General features: G+C 36.9%; 1 long non-coding RNA gene across 1 annotated transcript; it reads left to right on the top strand.

Moving 5' to 3' along the window:
* Positions 1–4,628: 4,628 nt before the first annotated feature.
* Positions 4,629–12,345, top strand: LOC147506633 (uncharacterized). Its single transcript, XR_015220840.1, has 5 exons — positions 4,629–5,145; positions 5,283–5,342; positions 11,741–11,841; positions 11,981–12,108; positions 12,215–12,345. It is a non-coding gene; the product is annotated as an uncharacterized LOC147506633 (long non-coding RNA).
* The last annotated feature ends 1,267 nt before the right edge of the window (positions 12,346–13,612 follow it).

Here is a 13,612-nt window from a genome sequence, read left to right as displayed (position 1 = left end):
ATACATAGAACAAGTGATCAAATGTTTATGTGTCAGAGTAAATATGCTTTGGAGGTACTTAAGAAAGCCTCTATGGAAAATGCAAAGCCATGTTCTACACCATGTTCCACAACAGAAAAGCTAAATAACTTCTCTGGTGACATATTGCCTGATCCTACAGTTTTTAGAACAATAGTGGGCGCCCTACAATATCTTTTATGGACAAGACCTGATTTAGCTTATGCAGTAAATCAAGTCTGTCAATTTATGCATGCCCCAAGAACATCACACATGTTGGCATTGAAAAGAATACTGAGGTTTCTGAAGGGTACTATTACTCATGGCCTAAAACTCACAAAAGGCTTCTCAATGATAACAACCTATTCTGACTTAGATTGGGCTGGTTGTCCAGACACAAGGAGATCTACAAGTGGCTTTTGTATTTACTTTGGTAATAATCCTATTAGTTGGAGTTCTAAGAAGCAACCAACAATCTCTAGATCTTCTACAGAAGCAGAATATAGATCTCTTGCCTACACATCAGTTGAACTCTATTGGCTCTTAATACTTTTGAAGGATTTACATGTTTTTCTCAAGCAACCACCACTTCTATTATGTGATAATGTAAGTGCAATCTCACTGTCCAAGAATCCAGTCTTTCATGCACGTACAAAGCACATTGAGGTAGATTTTCACTATGTCAGAGAACTAGTCACTTCAAATGCTATACAACTGCATTACATTCACACACAGGATCAAACTGCTGACATTTTTACAAAGGGGCTTTCTTCAGTAAGATTTTCTCTACTTCAGCCAAGCTATGTGTTTTACCAAACATTAGCTTGAGGGGGTATATCAGAGATAATCCACATCAGCAGTCCACGTCAGCATAACTAAATTCTATCCACATCAGCATAACTAACTTCTAACTAATTCAGTTATTAGTTCTAACAGTTTTCAGTTGTGCTCTAACAGATTCTGTTGTAACAACTTACAAGTCTCTGGTATATAAAGAGCAAGTGTAATAACAGATAAGTTAATGAAATGAATTGTAATTTGAGTTGATGTCTCATTACTAACAGTAGTAATTTTGAAGATGCATGGATCATAATAACATAATTGAACTTGTTTAGATGGCAACAATGAGCCCCAGTTCGGAGATGGTTTTGGCTAGCCCCCAATGTGCATTGGAGCTTGATTGACCTGCACTAGATCGAACTAATATCCAAAAGAAATTAGAACAAAAAACTGTTAATTTGGAAACTTTTCCCGTCGGAGCAGGGTAATGTGCCTGATAAGCACCCAAAACTGTATTATAAAAACCTGTAGAGACATAACATTTCGGTCAATTTTGTGCTTAATAATCATGAAATAATCGCATCTTCGTGCTTTTTGCAGGTTTGAGCAACTAATGTAAAAATTATGATAAAGCCCGAAATTTAAGCACGGAATAGGGAGTATACACATGCCTTCCGATCAAGCCCATGTGAAGCCCAACAAATTCGGACTAAAGCCCAAAGACTCAAATAGTACATAATCCAGTCAGAAACGGGATTACATGCACAAAAGCATCAAACTTCCGAAGCTCATATCTCTTGAACCAGGACTCCAAATGCGACGAGTGAGCTGCTCCGACGATCAGTGCGATGAACTCTACAAATAGGCGGAAAGTTGTAAAAATGCCAAAAGACCGGATCGCCATGGACATTTATGCGTGGACCCACTAGGCGGGCCCATAAGATTTGATGAGTCATCATGCAAGTCAAGACAAAGGTGCAAATAATTGGTGCAAATTTGACACCTTGCATGAAGTTAATGAGTTGGTTGGATTTAGGTGATGATTATCTAAAAAAATGAAAGGTGTCAAATGGGGGTTAGTTGTGGATAAGTGAAAAATAAATGAGAGGAGAGTGTTTCACGTGGGAGAGGAGAAAAAGACTCTCTTATGTAAAGGGGGGCTGATTTTGGGAGTTGGAAGCTTTTACTTCCTTGACTTTTACTTTTCATTTACTTCCATGTCTTTAATTTTGTTTTTTTAGTTCTTAGTTTTTAGAGAAAAAGCTTGTAACTTGTTAATGGGGAACTCTCTCTAGTTTTTAATAAACTCTTCTTCATTTAGGTAAACAGTTGTAGTTTTCTTATTTCATTCTCTTTTTTTTTCATTTCACATATCTTCTTGTAGTTTAATTCAATCCTAGGATCATGAGCTAAAACTCTCCCAAGGGGAGGGTTAATGATGCTCATGTGAGGATCATGCTACAAATTTACGATTCCAAAATCACTACTTAAAAGACTTAGGTTCTATTTTTCATCCTGTCCCAAAATGACAGAGATTGACAATTATCTGATCAATTGTTGTAAAGTAGAACTAGGAGTTGGAATGATATTTCAGAGATGAAATATCATTTCAATTCTACATGCTAGCATGATATGTTTAGAGATAGGTATATTATGTTAGGGATTTGAGATGGTAGTGACCTGTTTCTAAAAGACTTGTAGCTAGGCCTTGCATGAGTAGGATTAATCCTTCCCTATCTCTCTCTCTCTTTCATTTAACTATAAACAAACTTACAAATTTTAGATAACTTGTGTAAAAAAAAATCTATCTATAAAATCCTTCTCACTTAGTTCCCCAAAGTGTAGATTTCAGTTGTGATAATTTAAATTCTTGTCTTAGAAGTTGGAACGAAATCCCTACTCGAACTAGATTGACATTTTCAAAGAAAAAAAAAACAGTGAGTAAGGAATTATTGAGTTTTAGCACGTAGTAAATCAACTTCTAAAAACACTGAAAAGTGCTAAGATCAGTGCCCGTTCATTGTGCCTAGTTGACCGACTAAACTCTGGACTTGAGCTTCGAGGCTTTCCATTCTTCGTGGGCTTGAGAATTTTTCTTTTTGGTGGTAGGATTTATGAAATGGTTCTCAAGGAATCGAGACCACAGACTGCGCCAATATAAAGGCGTATTTTAGTTCACCTTTACATACAAGGAGGTAGAGGGAGAATGGGATTGAATAGAGTAAAGACCGAGTTCGTTGTTGAGCGAATTGCCTATGTATCTTCTCTTGATTTTGGGGAGAGAGAAGAATCAGGTCTGACGTAGTTCCAGCGGGGGGTATTTATAGTTGTTGAGCGTGAAGATCTACGCTACACGTGTACTGACGAGTACAGATGTGTGGTCGAGATCAGGGATGCGTGTAGGATTGGTGGTGGTAGGAAGTCCGCAATGATGGGGAGTGGTTGGGTTGTGTTAGTACGGCTCTGGTAATGATTGCATCTGGATAATGGATGATGTATCTAGGTGGAACGTTCTGCGTGAGGGTGTGCGAGTTGAGCTACTCTGGAGTGAGCTCGGAGGATGAATGCCTTAGATTGGGTGTGCGAGTTGATGATGTGAGTTGCTATGAAGTGAGCTGGATATGAAGTCGGTGCGATATTTATAATTGTATTGGACATGTCTATGATATTTATTGGATGTGAATACTACTCCCTCACAGTTGTTGACCACTTTTTGTATTGAGAAACTATTGTAACATAAAACCCAACGAAACAGGTGTTGATCAAACTCAAGACTTTTAAGATTTGTGTGATGTCCACTAGTGTTTTCTACAAGGACATTCGTATATGGAGTTGGCCTTAAGATATTCGATAAATAAGCTTAATTTGGTTACAATTTATCAAAACTACACTACAAAATGCTTCAATTTCGCAAGTGCGCGTAAGTACTCAAGTCAAGCAAATAAAAAGTTGGATGCTGATATTGGGAGGTTTCCACCCGCTGGCCTAAGCGTAGACTCCGTACAGCAGTGGTGAAGCTAGCCCCCTCGTCAGAAGGGCAAGGCAATCACAGGGTCAGAGTCCTCCCCCTAGGTGCGTGACAGTGGACTCATATTGTGCGTGCTCAAGTGGGCAACTACGTGTACCATACATCCAATTTTTGGCCCCTACTTAGGTTACAAGCTAGAGTTACCAAGCTCGGCAATACATATTGTGAATAATTGAATTATATACGATTAGAAACACATCCAACCGCCCGATGTGGGACTAAGTTTTTAATGTTTTTGCGGAAATACTCAAATACGTATTTGCATGCACTCCTGGGAGACCTCTCATTGTAGACGACATGCGCTACGTATATAAACACTTTGGACAACTCTTTGTCTACAATTTAGACGAGTGCAGTCCTCAATTGCTTAGAGGAGGCAACAACTCCAACCAAGTTCATTGATCCTACATCCACAGAAGCAGATCATGCATGGTTTCTCTTTCATCTAGGGAGCAAGACCTATGCCTGGTTATGTGTGAACAACTTTTTCCTGGTATTCGTATTATTTGCGTGAAATTTCGTGTTGAGGAAAACGAGTGCCACTTTCATGCTGTTGTTTATGGAACTGATTCTTATTTTATGGAACATGCCTATGATATCTATGATTGCTTGGAAATGTAAGCACATAGAAATATAAATCAGCTCTACTGGAAAAGGTCACCGTACTGCTGCTATTTCTATCTCTTCTCTTCCAGGCAACTTTATTGTTTTTTTTTCGGACTGACAATTATTTGGAAAGGGGACATTTTGTAAATGCAAGAACTGACCTTTCCTCATATAAGATGAGTTACAAATGAAACATGTTGGATTTACTCAAAGTTGAGTGGCATCCAAACCTTTCTTTCTGATGACTGCACATTGCTGGGGCATGGGATAGGTTTTGGAGTTGCAAATCTATTTAACATCTTCAAGTTGAAATGTTTTGTCAAGTTCTTTTCTAAATGAATACGCACATGAAATTTAATAAACGAGCATATTTCCACAATATTTTTTTTAATAGACCTGTCAAAGTTGACATTTCTTAGCAAGTAGTTGCTCTTATTCTATTTCTTTGTTGGTCGTGTACTGATCTTGAGTATTATTGACTTTCTAAAAATGTATCCAACTTGTGTTGTGGGATTTAAGTTCTTTGCCAACATCATGAACCCCCTTCTCTCTTTTTGCCATTGGCGTTTGGTAGCAAAAGATGCATTAAACAAGGAAATCCCAGATGGATTCAGATAAGCATATTTTTGTGCCCAATGTTTACTAAGAGCAAGAGTCAGATGATGTTTGGTGTTGATCGATTTTTGACTTGCAGGAGTTCAAGTTCAGCAGGAATGAAGAACATGACATCTCAGGTGTTTATGTTGAAAGATTTAGTTTTCTTGTTTTATGTCATGGAAGTGTTGATTAATAGAATTTCTGATGTCCTTTTTGTTCATTGCTTTTTTCTTTAAATACGTAAGAATCTGTTTGTTTCCTATTGTCTATATAGGATATGAGGCATGCACGCCGAGTATATGTTGGCAATCTTCCTTCCAGGATAGACAAGCAGGTTTTTTTTTGTTCTTGTTTAGTTAAACAAATACACTTGCGTATATCACATTGCTGCATGGACCCTATTTGTCTATCACATTTTGATTGATTTATTTTTTATTTTTGGATCTTAAAAGTGAATCAAGTGATTCTGCATTCTTTCCTTTTTCTAATGAAGTGAATAATTTCATTAAAACGAAAGAGTATGGAAAAGAAAAATACATCTTCAAAATTTGCAGATTACAAGCCCCTTAGTCAAGGATCTGTACATAATATCCTCGCATCTTGCAACAAAGTGGTCATAGCAAACGCATTGCTCCAATGGCGAAAAAGGCCCTTTATGGCTAGAATAACCTGGAAAGCTAGTTTTTCTTATTTCCTTTTTCAAATTTTAGTTTATTGAGCTAGGTAGTTAATTTGCAATTAGTACGCAAAACTAAGAAATGCATAACATGCATTGGATTTACACACAACACAAAACAATGATTTATATGTACTTAAGCTGCGTTGTATCGGTGTTTGAAAAAAACACATTAAGGCTTACACCTTGAGGGTTGCCTCAGAGCCTCACACCCAACATAGCGGCGAGGCTTATAACCTCACATTTAGTGCAAGAGGCTTATGTTTTTAAGTGTGTTTTACTTCTTTTATTCATATGACATGTTGTATCTCATAATTTATTTAGTTATTTACATTTTCTGGATTCTTCTGCTTTTTTCTTGCCTTAAGCCTCTAAGAGGCTTAGCGCCTCAAGGGTCTTATATGTTTTTCCAAACATTGGGGTCAAGGACTTGGTATGTATTTCGACCACCTAAATCCTACCAAACAGGATGCAAATCATGACAAAAGTTTGCAGTTCTCATACCTACAATGCATATCTGTCTGAAATGTTTGATTGTCATATCAAACAACATCTCCATTATCAACTTTAACCATTTTATTCTTCCTCTTCAGAAAATATTTCTTGTCAGTGTCGCGTCTTCGGTAAATGGAGTACCCTTTTTTATCCATAATTGTTTCCTCCACAAACTCTTTTGGATAGCCTTTGGTGCATCGACCATTTTCCATACATGAAGCACTCGGATCTCGATCACCACAGGGGCCATGAAGCATGCACTTATTCACTGTTTCAAACAATGTAGGGTGGGTGTCGGGGTTTGGGAATTCAGCACATACAAATTTATCAACTTGCTCACTGTTTCGGATCTTGTCATCATGCACAAGAAATAAAAGCCAATGCATGTGTGGAAGACCGCGCTTTTGAAATTCAATGGTATAGACATATGCAACCACCCGACTGAAGATATCATTCTTCAAAATTTCTTTCATAATTGCTTTTCGTTTCAGCTCGAATACCCGTGCAACTATTTCAGGCCGAAGTGTCGAAGTTTGGTGTTCCTTGAGCGCATCTTTAATTTCCTGCCAATTAGGGTTTGCAGTCACCGTAAGAAAAATATATGAGTGCTTATAGTGTCGGGTGATAGCTATTGAATCCTGAAAAATCTAGTACATGTGCCTTGGACTTCCAACATGCGAGGAAGGCAAAATGAACCGTTGGCCAATTTGATCAGGACTTAATCCCTCAAGTGCAACATCTGTCAAGCACTTGTACACATCCGAACGGATGGTGTCTTGATTTAGTCTAATGTATCGCAGCCGATTCTGTTCATATGCAGCCCAAGCATCAACCAAAAATTCATGCAACAATTTACATCCCAGCAAGATAGATGAGTACTCCGTGGGTCGTTCAAACAAACGGTAGGCGTAATACAATAATTGGGTGAGTCTTGCATTGCTTGGAGCATTTCTCTTGACGTCCCACAACTTCAAATCAGGTGACCAACCCAAATCCCCATAAGGAAACAGAAGAACATAATGCAAAGGCAAATAAGCGGGATGACATTCGCTTATCCGTTCCAACTTATGCCCTCCTCTCAAACGAAGTACAATATCACTTATGGCATCAACCTTACTCCCATCTCCAGGCAATATCACTGCGATCTCATCAGTTGTCGGAAGATTGTACCTTCGTCTATCTGAACGCGGATCATAGTGTAGATGGACCGGAACATTGTTATTCTCATAAGCATTTTCAGTTAAAACCTCAAATGCTTGCTTATAGATATCACAAAACTTGTGAGTCTGCAGAAGAGTTTCTTGTACAGTTTTCAACACTTCCCTTGACAAATTCGGGTTGCGATTATGGCGGTGATCCAAAGCAGCTAGGGGATCATAAATATAAAGTTGTGAAAACTTAGGTTCCATCCCCGGATCAGGCAACAATGAACCGATTTGGTGCCGCAACTCCCCATGAACAGTAAATGAGGTAGGACCACGCCCATGTAACACACGATCGTTAAATTTACAACCAAGACTGGTAAAGGCATTACACACATTGTATTGCCGAATCTGCTCACGGAATAATCTTGCACGTTTATTAGATCCTTCGAATAAAGATTTAAGTGCCGGAGGCAGTGGAGAAAGAAGCGGTAGCTTAACTTTTTCTTGTAAACAGCAAGCTCTAAATAATGGTAGGTTGCGCCTTGATTTTGATAACTATTCATCTTTCCAATGAAGGGCCAAACAAAATGGACAGAGAACATTCATCTTTCCCATAAAGTGGCGGCGATTTGGAACAGGAAGCACATGATCTTTATGAGGATTAAGAATTTCTTCTTCACTTTCATCAAATCCAGTCATATCATGATCATTGCAAAAATAGACCTATGATATATCACGTTTTACGGTATGTTACATAGTGTTATCCTCACAACTTTGCATTGTGACATCTTCCGTGGTAGATGAAGAGGACCCAACTTCGTACGTTGACCTCGTCTTCTTAAAGGAATCTGATATGTAATCAGACATAACATCTTTTTCTCTTCGTCTCCGATTTTGTTGTGCTATAGTCCTTTGATCGATATCTTTTTCTCTTCGAAGACGTTATGCAATAGATCTCCGATTAGGAGGTGCAATAGAGCTTTGACTGGGAGGCACAATAAATAAGAGATTGGGAGGCGCAGTAGATTTTCGATTATGAGAAATAACAGATAACACATTAGGAGCTGCGGGAGATCGTCGATTATGAGGCACAACAGATAACCTATTAAGAGCCGTAGGAGAGCTTCTATTAGGAGGCACGACAGATAACCTATTAAGAGCCGCGGGAGATTTTCGATTAGAAGGCACAACAAATAAAATATTAGGAGTCGCAGTTGATATTCGATTAGGAGGCACATATACCAGATTAGGAGACACAACATTTCTTCGATGTGGAGGCACATATACCAGATTGGGAGGTTCTGCTATGGAATTGTCTGGGTGAACTAACGATTCCCTTCCTCTCTCTTCAATGCGCTCTTTAACCATGATTGCCTAGGAAGCGTCAATTCACAAAAATTTGGAAACACGCAAAGTTAAAGAATCAAAACGGAGCTCTAATCAAAGAGCACAGCGAAGACTCAAAGTAGTAAATAGTAGAACACCTAATTGAAAAGCACTGAAATACATTAACTTTCAGATATATTTAGGAATTAACATATAAAATTCTAATTCAATTAAGTCTTTTTTTCAGCTTTTGTTCTTTTGTAAGAAGTAAGAAGAGTTCGTTAGTTTATTTACATTCTCCACTATTTCATCAAAAACATGCAAATTGCATTAATAACAGGAAGTGGATTCTCCACTATCGATGTAAATATAAAAAAAAGGAAACCAACCAGCAATGCTTGTAGACTTTTCCCACTAAAGTAAGACCACCAGTGGAACGAAGTAAGAAATTGCCTTCACTTACTTCTGAACGGTCAATTTAAATAAAATCACTTCCTATTAAATAAAAGGATTCTCCACTTCCTATTAGATATTTAAATTATAACAAATTGGTAAGAGTTTGAGTTGTCGAGATATATCTAGGAATTAACAAAGAAAATTCTAATTCTAATTAAGTCTACATTTTAACCATCTATTCTCCACTACTGATATATCTCTAGGAATTAACAAAGAAAATTCTAATTCTAATTAAGTCTACATTTTAACTTTTGTCATTCTCCACTATCGATGGTAAAAAAAAGAATTCGAAAGTAACCCCATTAAATGCTCTAGTAATGACACCAGCACAAAGTTAAAAAAAAAATAGCACGTACACCAGCACAAAGTAACGACACCAGCACAAAGTTAACAAATACTCATTTCTTAATTCAATAAGAAAAAACAAATAAGCTAGGGGGTTTAATAAAATTCAAAAAGAAAAAATCAAATAAGCTAGAGGGTTCAATAAATTTCACCTTAAACGGCTTTAAATTTCTCGAATCGAACAAAGAAAATACTTTGTGATCAAGTAGAATAGCAACGACGGCAGCTTCGATCTCTCGGAAGTTGTCTCCACCTCCAGCAACGACGCCAGCACAAAGCTAAAAAATAGTACACATTTCTTTGATATCAATTTCTTAATTCGAAAAGAAAAAACAAATAAGCTAGAGGGTTCAATAAAATTCACCTTTGCAACTTTAATCACGTCTATCCTCCTTTATAGCAGTGCATTGTCTGCCTCCTGCCACTCTCCTAGCATCCCGCGAATGTAGCCGGTCAATATAATCTGCTTTAGAACTGCTGGACTTTCAAGTGGTGCTTTACTGGTGCCTCTGAATCTGGAGAGAGGCTTCTTGTGGGCTGACAATGACCTCTGGGTGCAGTTCTGACGAAAAACTTTGTTTATCCAGTAAGCATTTTGGAGCGGAGGGTGTTTCTAGCTCTGGCGGAGTGGAGGGTAAGTAGTGGAGTCGACTGTGTTTTAAGAAGATTAAAGTAAAAAAAAAAACCAAACTCTTGGCTCGAACCCGCGACTTGTGTGCAAAATGCTCGAAAAAACAAAACACCTTCTGGACGGTCAGGTTAATAACTACTCAGTAGCCATGGGATTTTGGTAGAAATGATCTGGGCCGTCCTTTATTATAATTTTGTCTTTTAGTGGGAAAAACACCCTATCTTATTAGATAGATAGAAATGTGTTCGTCTAAGTTTTGATTCATCAATGGAGCTGGAATCATAAGAATATGGACGTGCCAAAGACCAAACATTATTACAAAATAGCTTTGACTCTCCTTGGATTTCTATTATCTGGATGTGACCACTACATGTATTTCAATGCAATTTGTGGTATATTCTTGGCATGGCATATACATCAAAACCATTTACCATTAGCAAGTCCTCCTGAGTTCGCCTCCATTCTTCTAATATACAATCGTTTCTTTCTCTCAAATAACCTCGGTCCAACAAAAGAAAAATCACTAAAGAAACCTTTTGTACTATAAATCAATCAATCTACATTTCTCTATTTCTTGCAGAGAAAATCAAAACGAGTATCATAAGAGGTAGGGTTCAGTTGAAGAGGAATGAAAACAAGATTAACAGACAAGTTACGTTTCCGAAAAGAAGGTCTAGGTTACTGAATAAGGCTCATGAGATCTCAATTCTTCTTTGATTGTTTTCTCAACTAAAGGAAAGCTTTTCAAGTATTGATCTACTGATTCTGGGTATAAGCCCATTCTTTTTTACTCAATTAATATCATTTTATGGAAATCTATTGATGCATGCTACAAGGAGTGCTAATTGGAATGTTTTGGATCATGGATTGAATGTATGTCTATGAGGAGCTTTTTTTTTTTTTTTTTTTTTTTTTTATCTTCCTGTTTTAACTAAGACAAATGAAGTTGACATGAAATTTCACCTCCTTAAAAGTGTGGCAGTATGAAAGACACAACTAGACGCTTTCTATGAGTACCAAATTGCAAACAAGAGAAGGAACTATAACTAAATTGGCCTTCAATTGTCTCGGCCGTTATGGCTGTTAGAATTGAGATATAGGAAAATTGAGGATAAAATGAATATGGACTTATTGACTGGGACCATAAATGAATGTAAATAAGGCCTTTACAATTTTGAAAATATCTCTTTGGTTGTGATACTTTTATATATATTGGAGAGAAAAAAATAGGTGGGGTGCATTTGATATGGGTCACTTCCTTAGTAATGGCAGTTTTGTAGCGTGCTTATATATTGATCTTATTAGGTAGTATACAATAAGAATCATGATCATAATCCGGCATATATATCTTAAGTGACTAGGATGGTCAAGACATGGTTGGAAGTTAATTACTTTAGAGAGAGTTATTGTCATGAGAGATGGATCTATGCAAATTTAAGTTTTTAGATTGGAATCGATCTTAGATTTGAGGACATCATTCTTTAGAGAAGTGGAGACAGAGGTGTTCATTTGATAAGGACATTTATTCAAGGTATATAAATACAAGAGATATATCCATTATGCAACAATGTCATATTGTCACATAACTAGGAAACATTCTTACAATCTCAACAGTACAATAATGGTTGGTTTTGGTGGTTGGGGAATTCCATAACAAGGTTGGAGAAAGGGCCCTTGGACTGCTGAAGAAGATAAATTGCTTATTGGCTATGTTAGTGTGTATGGGGAGGAAGCTGGAGTATAGTGGCTAAGTAAGCAGGTAATCACTCTTAAATCAACATCTGAAAAAAAAAAACAACAAACGAAAATGGTTGCTTACCAAAGTTAGAATATGATTAATAAGCGTTGTATTTGAGTTTGTACTCATTGTACTGATCGTTTGAGTACTTGGTCTTCAGGCTTGAACAGGAATAGCAAGAGTTGTAGGCTGAGATGGGTTAACTACCTGAGGCCTAGCCTTAAAAGGGGTCAACTAACTCCTGAAGAAGAAAACATTATCAGAGCTGCATGCCATGTGGGGAAACAAGTAAGACTATAGCTATTGTATTATTTGAAGAACTTGATCATGTATATGTAGTATTTCTTAATTTGAATGACACGAACATAATGCTAAGATACTTTTTGTATTATAGATGGTCTATGATTGGAAGATGCTTGCCTGGGAGGACTGATAATGAGATAAAGAACTACTGGAGGACACATTTTAAAAATAAAGCCAGACCTTCCCGAAGTGAAGAAAAACCAAGAGTTCGGACACTGAGGCTTATTAAAGACAACAAAGAAGAAGAATAACTTCTCGCACCAGCAGCCACAATTAGTTAATATGAATAATGTCCAATGTCAAGTAGAGCAAAGTGAGTACCAAGTATCTCCTCAAGCGCAAGGTGGGCAAAATCATGTACCCTAACATGGAGGAACAATGCTTCTCTATGGTATCACAAAATGGTGTCTCAACCTCACGTAAAATATGTCTCAGTTTTTCTATGAACAAAAGAACAATATTCCTTTGTTATTTTTTGCTCGGTAAAGTGACTTTGCATGAAGAGATAAAACTCCATAATGGACTTTTTGTTGTTAGGGCATGGTCTCCTTGGTGATGTGGTCATAGTAGCTAACTGCTAACAATTGACCTTTGATTCATCTCCTTATGGACCAAACGAGGAGCATGAGAAATGAAAGTGGTTTTGACATCAACAGTTGTTGTTTGCTTATTAGATTAGTGGACTTGGGTTTTTCAAGAGATGCCCAAAATAAAAATTGATCAATTTCTATATACTTATTCCACCTTAAAGGAATCAGTACAAATGAAAAAGACCAAATTGCTGATATAATTGGAAAAAAAAAATCACGTAGTCTAGCCGTATGCAAAATATGGTTAAATTGTAGGAAAATCACTATCAAATAATGGGCTTTACAACTACAAAAGTCTTGACGGACCTAAATAATTTTAAAGCCCAATACACATGAATAAGAGACTTAAGCATGTGAAAATTAATGGGCTTTTTCATCTATCAATGTAGCATATCAATGTAGCAGGTCCGTCTTAAGTAAACCATATTTTATTTCCTTTTATATTGAAGTTTTTTCGAGAAGGTATATGGATCAAATGTTCCCAATAAAATGTTATAGTTCTATATTCGTTTCTTAACATTTAAAATATGTGTTTGCAATGTAATAACAATGCACTACCATGTATATGTTTGAGCAAGTGATTCCATGTGAGGGTGTATCTATTTGTTCTCTTTTTCATCTGTGCAAGGAACAGTGCAACTATTTGGTTCAATTTTTTTTTTTTTTTGGAGAGTTTTGGTTTTTGGCTTTGTAGCTTATGTATGATTTATTTGATAATAGTGATGTTTTATTGATTTGGGTATTGTTTGATTTTAGGAATGTAAAGCATAAGATTTTTTTTTTCTCTTATTCTTCTTTTTCTTTCTGAAGTTGGTAGATAATTGCATTGTTTTGTATTGTGATGTTACTTTATTAGCTTTGAAACTTGGTCCTTTTGTTGTTTTTGAAGGCTTAAAGTG

The sequence above is a fragment of the Coptis chinensis genome, chromosome 4, assembly GCF_015680905.1.
Source record: "Coptis chinensis isolate HL-2020 chromosome 4, ASM1568090v1, whole genome shotgun sequence".
Classification (NCBI taxonomy): Eukaryota; Viridiplantae; Streptophyta; class Magnoliopsida; order Ranunculales; family Ranunculaceae; genus Coptis; species Coptis chinensis.
This window is presented reverse-complemented; position numbering and strand designations above follow the sequence as displayed.